This window comes from Ursus americanus, chromosome 10, assembly GCF_024610735.1.
Source record: "Ursus americanus isolate L20-20 chromosome 10, mUrsAme1.1.p, whole genome shotgun sequence".
NCBI lineage: Eukaryota > Metazoa > Chordata > Mammalia > Carnivora > Ursidae > Ursus > Ursus americanus.
Genome location: NC_142136.1, coordinates 62,188,667 through 62,203,253, shown reverse-complemented (window position 1 = coordinate 62,203,253; position 14,587 = coordinate 62,188,667). Strand labels below are relative to the sequence as shown.

General features: G+C 36.9%; 1 non-coding gene across 1 annotated transcript; it reads left to right on the top strand.

Moving 5' to 3' along the window:
• The first annotated feature begins 7,209 nt into the window (after positions 1-7,209).
• On the top strand, positions 7,210-7,344 carry LOC123792030 (small nucleolar RNA SNORA52). The gene has a single exon (XR_006779616.1). It is a non-coding gene; the product is annotated as a small nucleolar RNA SNORA52 (small nucleolar RNA).
• The last annotated feature ends 7,243 nt before the right edge of the window (positions 7,345-14,587 follow it).

The following is a 14,587-nucleotide window of genomic DNA, read 5'->3' as shown; positions in this document are numbered from 1 at the left end:
ATGTTGTAAATCGCATCCCCTCCAGCTACTGTCTCATTTTTCTGCTTTGTTTTATAGCAAAATTTCTTGAAATAGTTTATAATCACTTTCTCTACTTCCTCACCAACCATTCTCTCTCGAGCCCACTAAAATGACTCCATTTTCTCACTACTCCAATGAAACCACTTGTTAATGTCATTCATGAACCCCATATGGCCAAGTAGCTATATCCCACTCTTTATCTCATGCATCAGAATTAAATAAATGCATAGACGAATGAAGGGTCAAAAGCTCTAGAGGCTACCAGAACAACCTGTTAATCACAGAAACCTTAGTTCCTTCAACTTTACGACAGAGAAGAACACCAACTTGATGAAGTCTTAGTACATCTCAAAAGAGGAATGAAGAGAGGGGTATTCCTAAGGTTTGGGGGTTGGGGTTAGCCATAGGGTCTCCTTGCTCTAACTCCTTGCTCTAACTGAGCATATGATTGCATAATGTAGGGAAAAAAACCAAGAATGTTGAATCAGCATGTATTGTGATTATCAACATGTATTGTGATCCATCTTGGTCAAGAGCCAGTAGGGCTGTTATCATCTTCTAGTAGTTTGAGCATCATTACAGAGTTCCTACAAATAGATAGCTATTATATTAATGCAATTCTAATTGTAGCATTTGCCATCATAGGCTATGCAGGCTAAGAATACTGTCAACAAAAGTGCTAATCAGATGATTATTGTAACCCTTGTATTTTAAGATTTTTTTAAAAGCTGTTCAGCTTAACAAACATGTGGCTGGCATGATCTTTCTTTGCCAGTGGCAAGTTGTATTCACTGAAGTCAGTAAATAATACGAAAAGAAGAGCTACACACATCTTTGTGCTTTAACTTTGGCTATAGTTGTACTTTGTTTAAAGATTATAAAGTCATGCAGCTGCTTCATGGTATCCTTCCCCTCTGTACCCGATGAGTATATTGGTACTTTGAATTAAATAAGGTGCCCTACTTTCCTTTTCAGCATTTCATAAGCATGCCCTGAGAGCCACTGACTTTTGTCTTTGTTCATGTTATTTCCCAACTTCTTGTTATACAAATTTGGCAAACACAATATTGAATTCATACTTCACTGTGGTGACCTTTCAATCTTGGCTATAAAACATATTTTGGCTATACATTATTTTGATTCTTCACGTTGGTGATTTATCAAGCAGTCATTATCTGTAGTTATAAGACACTTCATTTTTAATCATCTGACATGGTGGAATGTTTTCAAGAATTGGCTTGATCCCCTTTACTAGTAGACCTTCAGAAATACAAATCTGAACAAAATAGCACCGATTCAAAATTATAAATATCCTTGTGTGTTGTAGGCACAATAGGAATAAAAATTAACTGCAATCCATCCTTTAGAAGTAAATTAGGTATGTTAAGAGAAACGAATTAAATGAAAGAAATAATTTAGTCTTTTGTTATATATTAAAGCAGTGCTTTGTTTAAGAAACTCTGGAACAGGGGCGCCTGGGTGGCACAGCGGTTAAGCATCTGCCTTCCTGGTGTTATGGGATCGAGCCCCACATCAGGCTCCTCCGCTATGAGCCTGCTTCTTCCTCTCCCACTCCCCCTGCTTGTGTTCCCTCTCTCGCTGGCTGTCTCTATCTCTGTCGAATAAATAAATAAAATCTTTAAAAAAAAAAAAAGAAACTCTGGGACAGGAAAAATATATATCTGTGAAAATGTAAGTTTACAGTTCTGTTTATACACATTTACAAAATGGGCTATTTTAAAATCAGCTTTTTAAAAAATTCCTGAGCAAAATTAACGATCGTTCTCTGTACAATCCATTAAACAGATCTGTAGTGTGCCCAACTCAGCATTGATGATGACAAAGTAAATGCCCTTCCTTCAGATGTGGTTGTTAGATGAAGAATGTCATATACTGAGTGAAATCTTACTGGGAAACCTGATTGGTGTCTGGAGCTAGAATTTACCTAAATAGTTCAGTGTACGTCACAAATATTAAAATACATTTTCCTTAAATGCACATAGGTAGAGATCAAGAAAGTTCTCCATACAGTCAAAAAGTAAAGCCTGGGAAGTATGCCAAAACCTAAAAGACCTCAAGGGGTGCAAACGAAAATCCAAGAGCAGACCTAAAAGGTTGTAGTATACAGTGTCTCACCTTGTTTTCTCTTCGTAGAAATTCATGTCAGCCTCAACTGGGAGACATAGCACAGGCCCAATACTTTGTGCTTGACATTTGGCTTCAGAGCCAGTAAATACAACTGTCTTCCAACTTCCCTCAGTTCGCCTGACCTTAAATATCTCAACCATCCCACTATAAAAAGTTACAAAAACAATCGTAAGGACAAAGAACACATCATAAAAAGGCATCTTGGATTCTTCCACTACTCTCCATCGCCACCGCTGCCCTAGCATCAGCCAAAAAGTCTTTATTTAATAGTACATCTAAACAGCTATCTGTGGGGCGAATTAATGCCTGCAGCGTTGACTCCGAGGCACTGTGAGATCCTGAAGGGATTTGGGATTTATCAAATGTAGTCCTGTTTTGTAAAATATGCTATACGCCCTTCTCTTTTTAAATGCAATTTCACACAAAATTCCATTCTGTTAAACAGACCAAAGCAGATATTCCATGGGAGAATCACAGAAGTCAGACGAGAACACCTCAGAGGAACCGTGGGGCTCCCTAGTGCAGTGGGAAAGCCGTCAGACAGTGCAAAGGATAGTGATTAGAAGAACGGCCTGTGGAGCTGGATTGCCTGGTTTTGAGGCGGAGCGCCGCCATTTTCTACCTGCGTGAGGCCACTTAAGTGACTTGACTTCTCTCTGTCTTGGCTTTCTCACGTGGAATACAGGGTTAGAAGAATTAAATGAGTTTGTGCAAGTGTTTAGAAAAGCCTTCTTTAATTCATTCATTTTAATGTCCTCTGAAATGAGCAGCATGGACAACATAGTATCCTAGGACTAGGTTTTATTGCATAGGACTTTGTACTGCTTAACCACATTATTGCTCCTAAGTCTATTGCTATATGCAGGTTGACATTATCCTAGAGAGATCAGTCATCGCAGTGAATCAGACCTCGGCTTGCATGTTTTATATGTATTCCTGTGTGATCTTTTCCCAAGTGGGACATGCCATGCTATATTCATTTTTAAAGATTAATAAGCATTTTAAAATAACTATAAAACTTATTTCTAATTTAAGATCAGTTTCTCAATTTTCTCTTCTTTGACTTTCTCTACATGTTAATTCAATTAACACCTAGGCTAATATGGATTCATACTCTATCTAAAAAAAAAAAAAATCCCAAGGCACTTCGAATGGCCTCCAGCCATTTTTACTCAGTCTGAAATAGCGATCAGCCAAGCAATAGTCCTTTACAATGAAGCCTGTTCTCTGCTTCTATAAATGGAGTTTGAATTAAGCCATCATAAATCAGACAGGATTAAAATTAAGGCAGTGATCATGGCACTGGTTTTAATTAGGTTTTTATTTTGTGTGTGTGTGTCAGTGTGTGTATGTGTGTTAATTTGTGAGCCATTTATTTAGACCTGACACGAAACCAGCCACGTAGAGCGGGAGAGATGAGGGACGGCGATGCCCGTCACACAGCAATGTCTGCTTGACATTAATCATGATGTGTTTCATGTTGGAAGTTGCAAGTATTCCTAGCTGACAACTTTGGCTACTTGGGGTCTGGCTCATGATGCAGATTTTTTTTGACAAAAATACAGCCGATGGCAGGGTAGAAAGTTTCTGACATGTGAAAGAGAAATAGGGCATTTAATAGCATTTATTTCTGGGGGAAATTACAAGAATTTGCATTGAATTGGAGAAAATGACTACAAAACAGGGAAAGCACACTGTGCTACAGAGAGCAAAAAGCACATTTAGTCCTTATACATTCATTACCCACTGAGTTCAAACGGAACACAGCTCTTTCTCCAGAGCTACCTCCATGATTAGGGCTTTAAAGGACGGTGGCACAGCAAAATAAAAGCTGATTGGGAAAATTGCTAGTTGGTAGAATACACGTTTTAAGGTTTACTGCACATACTGAGCTTACATAATACCATCATTACCTGTGACTACCTCTGCGTGTGTTTAGTTAGAAAAGGTCATTTAATTTCTGAATCTTCTCTCTAAAAAAAAAAAAAAAAAACCCCACAAAAACTAGCTGAAAGAATAAGATGGATGAATTTCTGAAATAATGTCAATAGCTTTGGAAAACTGCATGCTTTCACTTTCTTTAATATGTGCCTTCTTGGCTCAAAGCAACCATTTCCCATTTCATTCTGCTTAAAAAGATATTTCATGTTGGAAATAAGCAAACAAACAGAAAAACAAAACGCTACCGAAAGACATTAAGTTTTAAATGGTTATTTTATAAAATAATGGCTGGTTTTCTGATTACAGAAATGATATACGCTCATTGTATAATACATGGAAAAAAGAAGAGTAATCATAAAAAAATAAAAACAGCCATTAATCTACTGCTAATATTTTAAAGCTGATTTTTTTTTCTTCCTATATTTGTGTGTGTGTGTGTGTGTGTGTGTGTGTTGAGGGGTTATGAGAGTTCATATTTCTATATCCTTTTATTTTACTTAAATTCTACAATAAAACTTTCCCACATCATATATATATGTATATATATCATATATATGTATATTGTATATTATACAATAAAACTTTCCCACATCATATATATATGCATATATATATCATATGTGTATGTATATCATTACCTATTATATTTATGGACATATTATGATTTATTTATTTAGCTTTTATTTTACAATCATAGGCATTTTCATTGAAATTTTAAAACAAGATAGTGGCTTATTGATGCACAACTTTCTTGTACATAATTTATTTCTCCAAGATAAATTCCTAAAAGCGTCAATGCTCCATCAAAGCAGATAAGCATGTAAAGTCTTTCAGGAACTCGGCACTCCCTTTCAGATATGTTGATCAGTTTATGCTACCACCAACAGTGGAGGCCACAAGTTTCACCATGTCAGCCAATTATTATTATAAAATAAATATGTATTTCATATAGTGAATATTTATTTGCCGATTTGAATTACCATACATCACCGTTATCTCGTTCTAATTGGCACATAATTTATATCCTCGTCTTTATCTCTCAGGTTAAGGTAACATGAAGAATGGAATGGTCCCACGTAGTCTTGCAGAGACCCTCATGGTGTCTTTCTCAGCACAGGTAAGATCTTTAGTAGCCACTACTGACCATGACATAAGGTTACTGAACCAGAGGGATTGGGCATACAGTGGTGATGATGGATGGCTTGAAGGCTGGTAGACCCCAACGGAATGTGCCTCTGTTCACACAAAAAATACATTCTGAGAACTTGTAGAGAGATTGCAGAATTCTTTTTTTTTCCTTAAGATTTTAAAAAATTTCTTTATTTGAGAGAGAGAGAGGCAGAGGGAGAAGCAGATTCCCCACTGAGCAGGGAGCCCAACATGGGGCTCAATCCCAGGACTCGGAGATCATGACCTACTGAAGGCAGACGCTTAAGCAATTAAGCCACCCAGGTGCCCCGGGATTGCAGATTTCTTAATCAAGATACATTTCAGGTATCTCCAAGTAGTGCCCAAAGTAAAGGAATTTACAAATTAATCCCTTAAAACATTTGGGGGGGGGGGAATCTAAGAAATGACCTTAATGCTACAGACAAATCGTTTAATGTGAGCCCTACAAAAACATTATGACCAAGCCCTTTCAGGATGGTATTTTTATTAGTTTCATTGTATAAGAGGGAAAACTTAAATCTATCAGTAACTTGCTCCATATCACACAGCTGCTGGGCACTGTGTTGTCTCTCTTTCTCTGTCTCACTACACAAGCACACAAACACCCCTCATACGTACATATACGACACATATACATATGCATATATACTATTTCAAATATGTGTACAAATCTATGTATATATTTGAACTGAATGTTCAATGAGTTTAGATGTGTATGTGTGTGTTTGTGTACTATGTGTGTGTGTGTGTGTACATTTTATAAAGAATAGTATCAGAGCTTAGGGAAAATTTCAGTATTCCTCCAAGACTAGTTATGATAAAGAAGATTCCCTGCTTTTTGATTCTGTCCAATTTTCTAAGTTATCTGTGACTCATCTTCAAGATGAACTTTCTTGCCTTTTGTTAATTGCAGGATAATATATCCAGATCTAACAAGGTCTGTGCAGTGTGTCCTTGCATGTGGAAGAGTATACCCAGTGGATATTTATGCCAGGGTCTGTCCAGTTCAGCCTCACTGTCAGTAGATCCAGACAATTCCATTTGCATAATGAACTCTCTGAGCTGTCTTTAAAGCCTCTGCCAGCAAAGATGAGGGCATAGCTGCCTAAAGATTATTGCTACACCCCCTTCAGTGAGCTCTCAGATGCTGTCCGCTCTGAGCTGAATTGCTGACCCCTCATTTGAGGGCTAACTGTTAGTGGTTTGCTAACACTTCTTAAGTGCCTGAGCTTTGGTTATCTCACTGACATCTGGAGAAACGGGTGGCAGGGAGTCAAGCCAGGCTAAATGAATGAAAAAGGGGTCTCACATTAACAGGCAAGACACTGAATTGCAGTGTTTAATAAGTATTCATTCAGCACCCAATGTTAGAAAAATTTGGAAAGGAAAAATTACTATGGATTGACTAAAATTTCCCCTTTTCATTCTAATTAGAACTCCCTTCATTGTGCAAACTAATGACCCCAAAAGGCATTTAAGTAAGTAAGGTAGATACCGAGACAAATTCAAAGATAAGTAAAATCCATTGTTTAAGATATATTTCAAATTATAATCAAAGTTATATGTGTGTGTGTGTGTGTGTGTGTGTGTGTATACAAACATATAGAGAGCTACAATGAAAAGTCACAACTTTTCTTCCTTAGAGGAAACTTCTTTGACTATTTCTATTTTAGTACTCTTTATTGTAAACTCAGTAACGCCAAGTTATGTATTTAAGTCATTAATTCTTGATTTATAATTCTTTAGTTATATTTATTATTTATTGTGAAAAATACTCATACTCTTGCCTACAGTCATATCTCCTCTCAATGTCTTTTTAAATATAGTCTGCTGATTATTATCTATAAATTTTTTAATAACCTGAACGTTCATTTATTGATTCAACAACTTTTGGTAGTATTTTAATTTCTTCCTGAATAAGAAAAAATATCGTCTGTCCCAATCCCCGCTGGTCAGCCTGTGGTTTGCCATGTTTTGCCTGGGGACCAGATCATTCTAGAAGCCTCACCCAGGGGAGTGAGCAAAGCTTCAGGAGGCTTGTGCTAGGGGTACTTCTAGACCTCAGCGGGGTGGGCATGGTGGGAGGAGAAGAGATGATATCCTTCTACTTCCATCTACCTCTTCTTTCCTGACACACCTTGTGAAATATTATCATGAATGTTTTTTATAATTTGTCTGTTTGCCTTATAACTATCCATTGCTCTTGTTATTGGTTCTCCTTTGGCCTCTGATTCTTTGTCCACATTGCTCCACAGGCCTTCACTAAGTAATCTCCTTGTCTTTAACCAAATACAAGTTATTTATCCCCTAATTTGGCAAAGTGTCCCAAACAGTCTCCTTTTTGGGATTTCATCACCTACTATATTAAATTCTCAGTGTTTCTAGGAGAATTGAGGTGGTTCTGGAAGAATTGAGGTGGTTCTATGTAATTCAAACAAAGACTTTATTTCTCTACTCTGCCACTTGCTAATTGTATGAATCTGGGCAATTACTAAGCCTCTTTCAGCCTCAAATCTCTTTCTCCATAAAGTGCTGAAAACCAACAGCACAACATAGCACCACACATGTGGTGGGGAGAACCAAATGAGAAATTGAATGTGGAGCACTCAGCAGTTTCTTCTATATACTTAGTGCTGGAAAAGGTTCGAAAATTATATAGCAAATATTAAGACAGCACAAAAAGAGGACGTTGCAATATCTCTAGCACCAAAGAGGAAAAAAATGGAGATTTAAAAGCAAGCTGGAAGCATCAAGGGCCAAGTGAAACAGGCACTCTCAAATTAATGATGTAATATCTGTATATGGTAAAAACAGCGTATTCAATAAATGAGGGGACATGTAAGTATAGAGAGTAAATATGTATCATTGGGTAAAAGTATTATTTGGTAAATGAAAGTTATTTGTAGATGTGAACTCATTGGACTAAAGAAACAAAATGAAATTTGTATTTGCTTCAGTCTGAGCCATTTCTGGTCCATTTTATCTTTCATCTCCTGGGAACTCCTTGGGGGAGCTCACACAATATCTATAGGAGAAAGAATGTAAGTCAACAGTCCTCAAAATTTTGATTACATATTTCAGCAGTAAAAACTTTTCAGGACCTCTCTATTTTGGATATACATGTTTACTTATGAAGTTTTCATATGTAATACTAAATTCTGTTCTAAAACTATATACAATTTAAAAAGCCACAACATAATGGAGTAATCAGTAAACATTACAAAATAACCTCCTGTATTTCAAAGCATTATTTTATATGTACTTCCATAATGGAAAAGGAAAAAGAAAACATTCTCAGGACAGAAAAATTATGATGAGGTGTTCAAACAGCCATGCAGGTTGGTTCTGCATTGTTTGATCATCAAGTTGTATCCAGTCCCGACCGTGATACCTTGTACCACTGAAGTTGCTTGGAATGGAACAGGCCACAGGTAGAGGTAATCTTTTCAAATCTATTTCATCCTTTGCCTAAAGTGGTACTGTTTGAATAATTAATTACATCAGGAGTTAAAAGACAATACAGTGGAAAATAATCAGGCTTGATTGTGCCTTTGAAAATTTTTATGTCATACACTCATAGAGGTGAGAATATTTGTATAGCCTACAGGGGTAAATGGTCAAGACTTCTTAAGGTCAGAAGCGACTGGCCATAAGTCTCTTTCCATCCTCGGCTCCTCAGGGGACCCGAGGGTTGAAATGCTAGACGTTCTTGGAACTGATATACCAGTGGAGAAGCTCTGCCTGAGACCATGGATTGCTCCTGTGAGGAAGTGATTTCTGAGCTGTGTTTTAAAGATGTGAGTCAAAAAAATGGTTTTTAGTACTTTGCCATCTTCATGTATTATGCAACAATAGCATTCTTAGAGTTGATTGTCTTTGTATCTTTGTAAGCCCCCTCTTCAGACTGGATGTATTCTAACGGAGTTTGAACCATGTAGCCTTCCTGATACTATGTCCTCTCAATCCACTTTCCATATGACCTCTAGATTTGTTCTTAAGCCTTACTTTCATCAAGTCTCTTCATTGTTTCAAAACCTCAGTGATGTTCTATGTCTCAGTACATCAAATGCAAGAACTTAAGTCTGGCTTTTGCTGCTCCTCATAACATGGATCTATCTCCATATTCAGTTTTGCCTCTCAGATTTGTCATGCATTCACGCAGGTATCTATCCATTCATTTATGCACCACACATGTACTGAATGCCACATATGCACCTGTTGTTGTGTTAGGCATTAGGAATTTATGAATTAATAAGACGTGCCCTTGATGAACTAGCAGTCAAGTGTGGGAAAATGGAAGGAGTATTATATACAGCACAATAGATATTCTGGTAGAGTTAGAAATAAAGGACAGCAGCAAGGGATTATCCTGCATTGGCCATTGCTCTCGTGTAAATAAGGCCACATTGCTGAGGGCTTTAGTGGTGTTTTATTATTTAGATGTTTTCGTGTTCCTTAAAATGTTGCCAGTGGAAGGGTTTTATTTCAGAAATGAATCTTCTCTGATAGTTTGTTTACAGAAAAAATGTGGCAGACAGTGTGATACAGTCTTTAGAGCAACAAGCTCTAAAGAGTTGAATTTTAAAATGTGATTAACTTAGTATGCGGTCCAGAATAAATCATTTTACTGCTTGAGGTCTCGGTTGCTTCATTCATAACATAAGGATTGGCCTCAGTCATCTCTAGTGACCATTTCTGGATTACAATTTATGGTTGTGTATTTGGCCACTATGGTATCTGCCCTTCCAGATGTCCAGATAAGATTGTTTGTTACCAGTTCCAAACGGATGGGCTTGGGATCTGGGATCCTCAGGTAAGAGTAGTTCTTAGAAACACACTTGGGCTGGGCTTCTTAACCTCATGCATTAGGGAATCAGCTAGAGGTGATAGTAATTGCAAAGTGTCCCAGGTGTCCCTCCTTCTTCAGGAGTGGACACAGGAGGTAACAGTCTGGAGCACAAGGCGAACAGAGTGGGCTCTGACGTGCATGTGTCCTCTCAGATCCTGATGGTTTTCCTCAGGCTGCTGGCCAGATGAAGAAGGGATGCTCCTTGCTGGGGAAACTTTAAAAAGAGGATGCTCAACTGGAATTGGAATGAGTTGTATTTGTTCTTTTCTTAAAGCAGAAGCTTCAAAGCTCTTGGATATTCCACAATGGGCTGAGTCTGACCTCCTCTGTCATTTCACTCCTTAAATCCTCCTAAAAGCCTCTAACATTTTATATATTTTAACCTTACACAGTACCTTTCAAAAATAACTTGCATTTCCTTATGAATGTTTTAAAGTATTTTTTTATGATTAGAATATGATTACATAGCCAGAGTTCACCGCTTTTACCATGGTCTTTGCATTAAAAGTATGTAAGTGTGACATTTGTCTTACACATGGACAATTACTATTCGGGAAAACTAGTGGCTCAAACGTCCATATTTGTTGTCAAGATGTCAGAAATTCCCTTGTCTATGTAGAATTTATTCAGATTAGTTGTCTATTTCCTAAATGCTAAAACTCTAAAATAAGAAAGAAAAAAAAGAACACTAGATAAACTTGTAAAGAAAAGAAAAAGTACAAAGTTGAGATAGAAGACATATATGAGGGCCCATTCTCTCCATCTTTTTCTACAAAAGGTTCTGCTCTGCATTCCAGAATGGGTGGATCAATATGGAAAGAAGAAGAAACTGACATGGGAAGGAATTATTCAAGTTTTCACATACGGAGAAGGGTTTATTTTCTTTATATAAATTTTCATAAAATGTACTTGTTTCCCAAAAACCTTTTTGTGAAGTTTATGGTCAATGCTATTTTTGTGGGGTCACTTGTCAGAATTCATCTAACGAAATATTTTCTCAGCATTTTGCAAGCTAGACTGGTCTTCTGGGACCTCGAATCTTTGGTTAAAAAAAAGTAATAAACCTCCATGACATTAATGTTTCCATTTAATAATGACATTTTCATCTTGCATTTTATCCATCGATATTCAAAGGAATTAAGTATTTATCAAATCTTTTTAAAGTGAGTAAGTTTTTTGTATATCTTCAGCGTCTGCTCAACGTCAAGACTTCTTTAGAATTCTTGAAGTTGACGCTGGTGGGAAAATATCAAAAGGAAGAATGGAGAGAAGCAATATACCTACTATTTATTTGTGATAACCCCATGATTGCTCTATGTGTCCTTTTCATGGCGTGCCCAGGACCTAGTACAGTGCTGCTATGCACATATAGGCACATACTTAGAGATACTTACTGGCCTGCATGGCCATGAATCAACTTCCATAGTCTCTTAACTGATGCTCCTCCTTCTGTTCTCACCATCCTGCTTTCTCTGGCCAAGCTATCTAAGAAAACCATGCTGAAGAAGTGATATTTCTGCCCAGAATGTATCCATACCTGTATTTGTTCACTTCATTATGATGAAATGAAAAGTTATGAACGTAAGCAATTTCCTTGGTTGGTTCATTAATCGAGCTCTAAAAGCCTACCTTAGGAATGCTGAAGAAGGCATTCTATACTTTCTAAATGAATGAATAAGTGAATTGATAGATGCAGTTTGAAAGAAAAGGACAGGACAGGAAAGGAGAGGAGAGGAGAGGAGAGGAGAGGAGAGGAGAGGAGAGGAGAGGAAAGGAAAGGAAAGGAAAGGAAAGGAAAGGAAAGGAAAGGAAAGGAAAGGCAGGGATAGATGAAAGAAACATTAAGATGAAAATTTCATAATAATGGATAACTTATTGTAGAGAGAGGGTGAGATGAAGTTCAAGCTATGTCCAAAAATCACTAGATGATTGGAAGACTGAGCTTGTCATTAACTGAAAGCAGATGTAGAGAAGAAGGTGGGAGAGGGGGCAGAGAAAGTGTTCATTTTGAGAGCTGCCCAGCTGTCCTGCTGGAGAAGTCCATCTTAGAGGTTGAAAGGCAACTCGGAAGCCTAAGGAAGAAATAAAACGAGAAAAGTAAAATTAAATAATATTATCATGGAATTCATAGTTTAAATGTTCATCTATATAATTCCTTCTCCCAGGAATGCTCACTTTTTCTTCATATATCTTGACAAGTGTTGTATTTGTTCTTCGTGGTTCAGATCAATGGTGACTTCATTTGGCAAGTCTAATTGACAGAAAGATCTCTCGCCATTTCACCTTTGGCACCACCATCATATTATTGCTTGAATACAGTAACACACTTATGGCACAGCATTACAAACAATAAGCTATATCCCTGTCTGTTCTAATTCCCATGTCCACACATACTTAGCTAATCCTGAAAGCAAGAAGCATATTTATCATTAAATGATAGTAATAAAACTTTAATAATAGTAATGAGCACTTTAAATCTGAATTAATGAAAGCAGTAAATAGAATCAATCAACAAGAGAGTGAAGAGAAGCTGATACTGGAACGTTGGGGAAAGCTATATTAAAATGGATGAAGAAATGGAATTTATGATTGGTGAAGAGAGAACAGTAAAGAAGATGGAGATTGTGCAGAGGGGTAGGAAATGAAGCAAGAAATGTATTTTCTATTTCCTGGGGAAGGAGATATCAAGAACAAGGTGCTATTAAGACATAGACAAGGCCCATGGGTTCCTAGTGACCCTGGGCACTGGTGACCTATGAGACAACCATTTGGTGGATGGAGTAAAGGGGATAGAAACAAGACTGAAGAGAGGATGGGAGAAATGTAATGCTGAGAAGAGGATGCAGTCCCTCTTTCCAAAAAGTCTGACAACGTGATGAAAAGAGATGTAATGATAATGCAAACAGCTGTGGGATCCTTAACAGTGTCATATTCTTACTTTCCTTATAATTTTAATATAGAGAAGAATTGAGATCCTATGTACTTTAAAAAAAGATATCCAACTTAAAAGAAGCCAAAATTGCAAGAGAAAGAGGGACTTAATGAAGCAGTTTCTCAAAGATTATGCAGGAGAGGAGAGGAATACGAACACAGCAAGAGGATTTGATTGACTTTGGAAAAAGGGAGAGAGAACTATGAAACGGGATTAAAGAAGAAATAGTGAAAGTAAAGGATTTTGTTTTGTTTGTCTGTTTCTGTTGGAAGGAAAAATTAAGGGCATTGCATAAAATAAGAATTTTTAAAATCAATGTTGTTAAATAGATACAATGGCAATAATTTTATCTGTGTCAAAAAGATTGCCAGTTCGATGTGAACAGAAACACACACATAATAATAGTCTTCCTGTGATGTAATTGAAATACAGTAAAAATTTTAATGACATTTACCAAATCTCTTCGAAGCCCAGAATACCCCTTTTGAGCATTTGATTATCTTAGCATTTTAATATTATAATTACAGCATGTCAGTACTCTATGTAAAATGTAATTATCAAAACTCGGAGGAAACTGATTCTTCATATTTTCCATATTCTCCATAATTTCATACAATATAATTTTAGAGCTTGAGCTATTTCTGTGTTGTCATTTCAGTCATAGAAACATAGTTGGAAGTCTGGGGACTTGTTGTTTTCATGTTTCAATGGCTTTTAAAGATAATCTTTGCTTTAAAAGTGGCCTTGTCACCAGATTCACATATACCTGAAATAAATCAAATTTCTTCTGGTAGAATAAAAGGGTTTATGCCCTTTTGTCATGATATGACATGTCATGATATGTCATGATATGACAACAAAACTATATCCTCCAAAAAACATGTTTTACAAAACTCATGCCAACCATTTTGCCCTATAAGAATTAGGACATTGTTAATTATAGTGACTGACGGATGATTTAGTAATTGTATTTGAGTATTAACTTTAATGTCATCTCAAAGTGGCCTTTTCCAACTACCTTATTTTAAATATCGTCTCGACAAAATGTAAACTCCATGACATCTGGGGCTTTGCCTTGTTCATCCTCGGGGCCCAGACAGAGGGTTCTCCATGTTGAAGCAGTAACTGTTTTTGGGAGATGTACGTATATGCTTCAAACAGTGATGCTGGCATTGATTAAAACAGCCGCGGTTCCCAAAATACCTTATATCCGAATCACCTGGAGAGACTTTTAAATATTAAGCTTTCCAATCTTCACTTGTTAGAGACACTATTTTGATGGGTTTGAAGTAGAATTTAGGATTAAAAAAAAAATATCCAAGTGTTTTGCATAAGTTGGAATGGAATGACACTCAAACAAAAGCAGTATCTCTTTCCTTTTTTTATTAAAAATTGCATAACTTGTGTCTCCTTCCTTCCTCCCTCCCTCTTTCCCTCTCTCTCTCCAATTCTTCCTTCCTTCCTTCCATCCTTCCTTCCTTCCTTCCTTCCTTCTTCCTTCCTTCCTCCAACACGTATTATCAAGC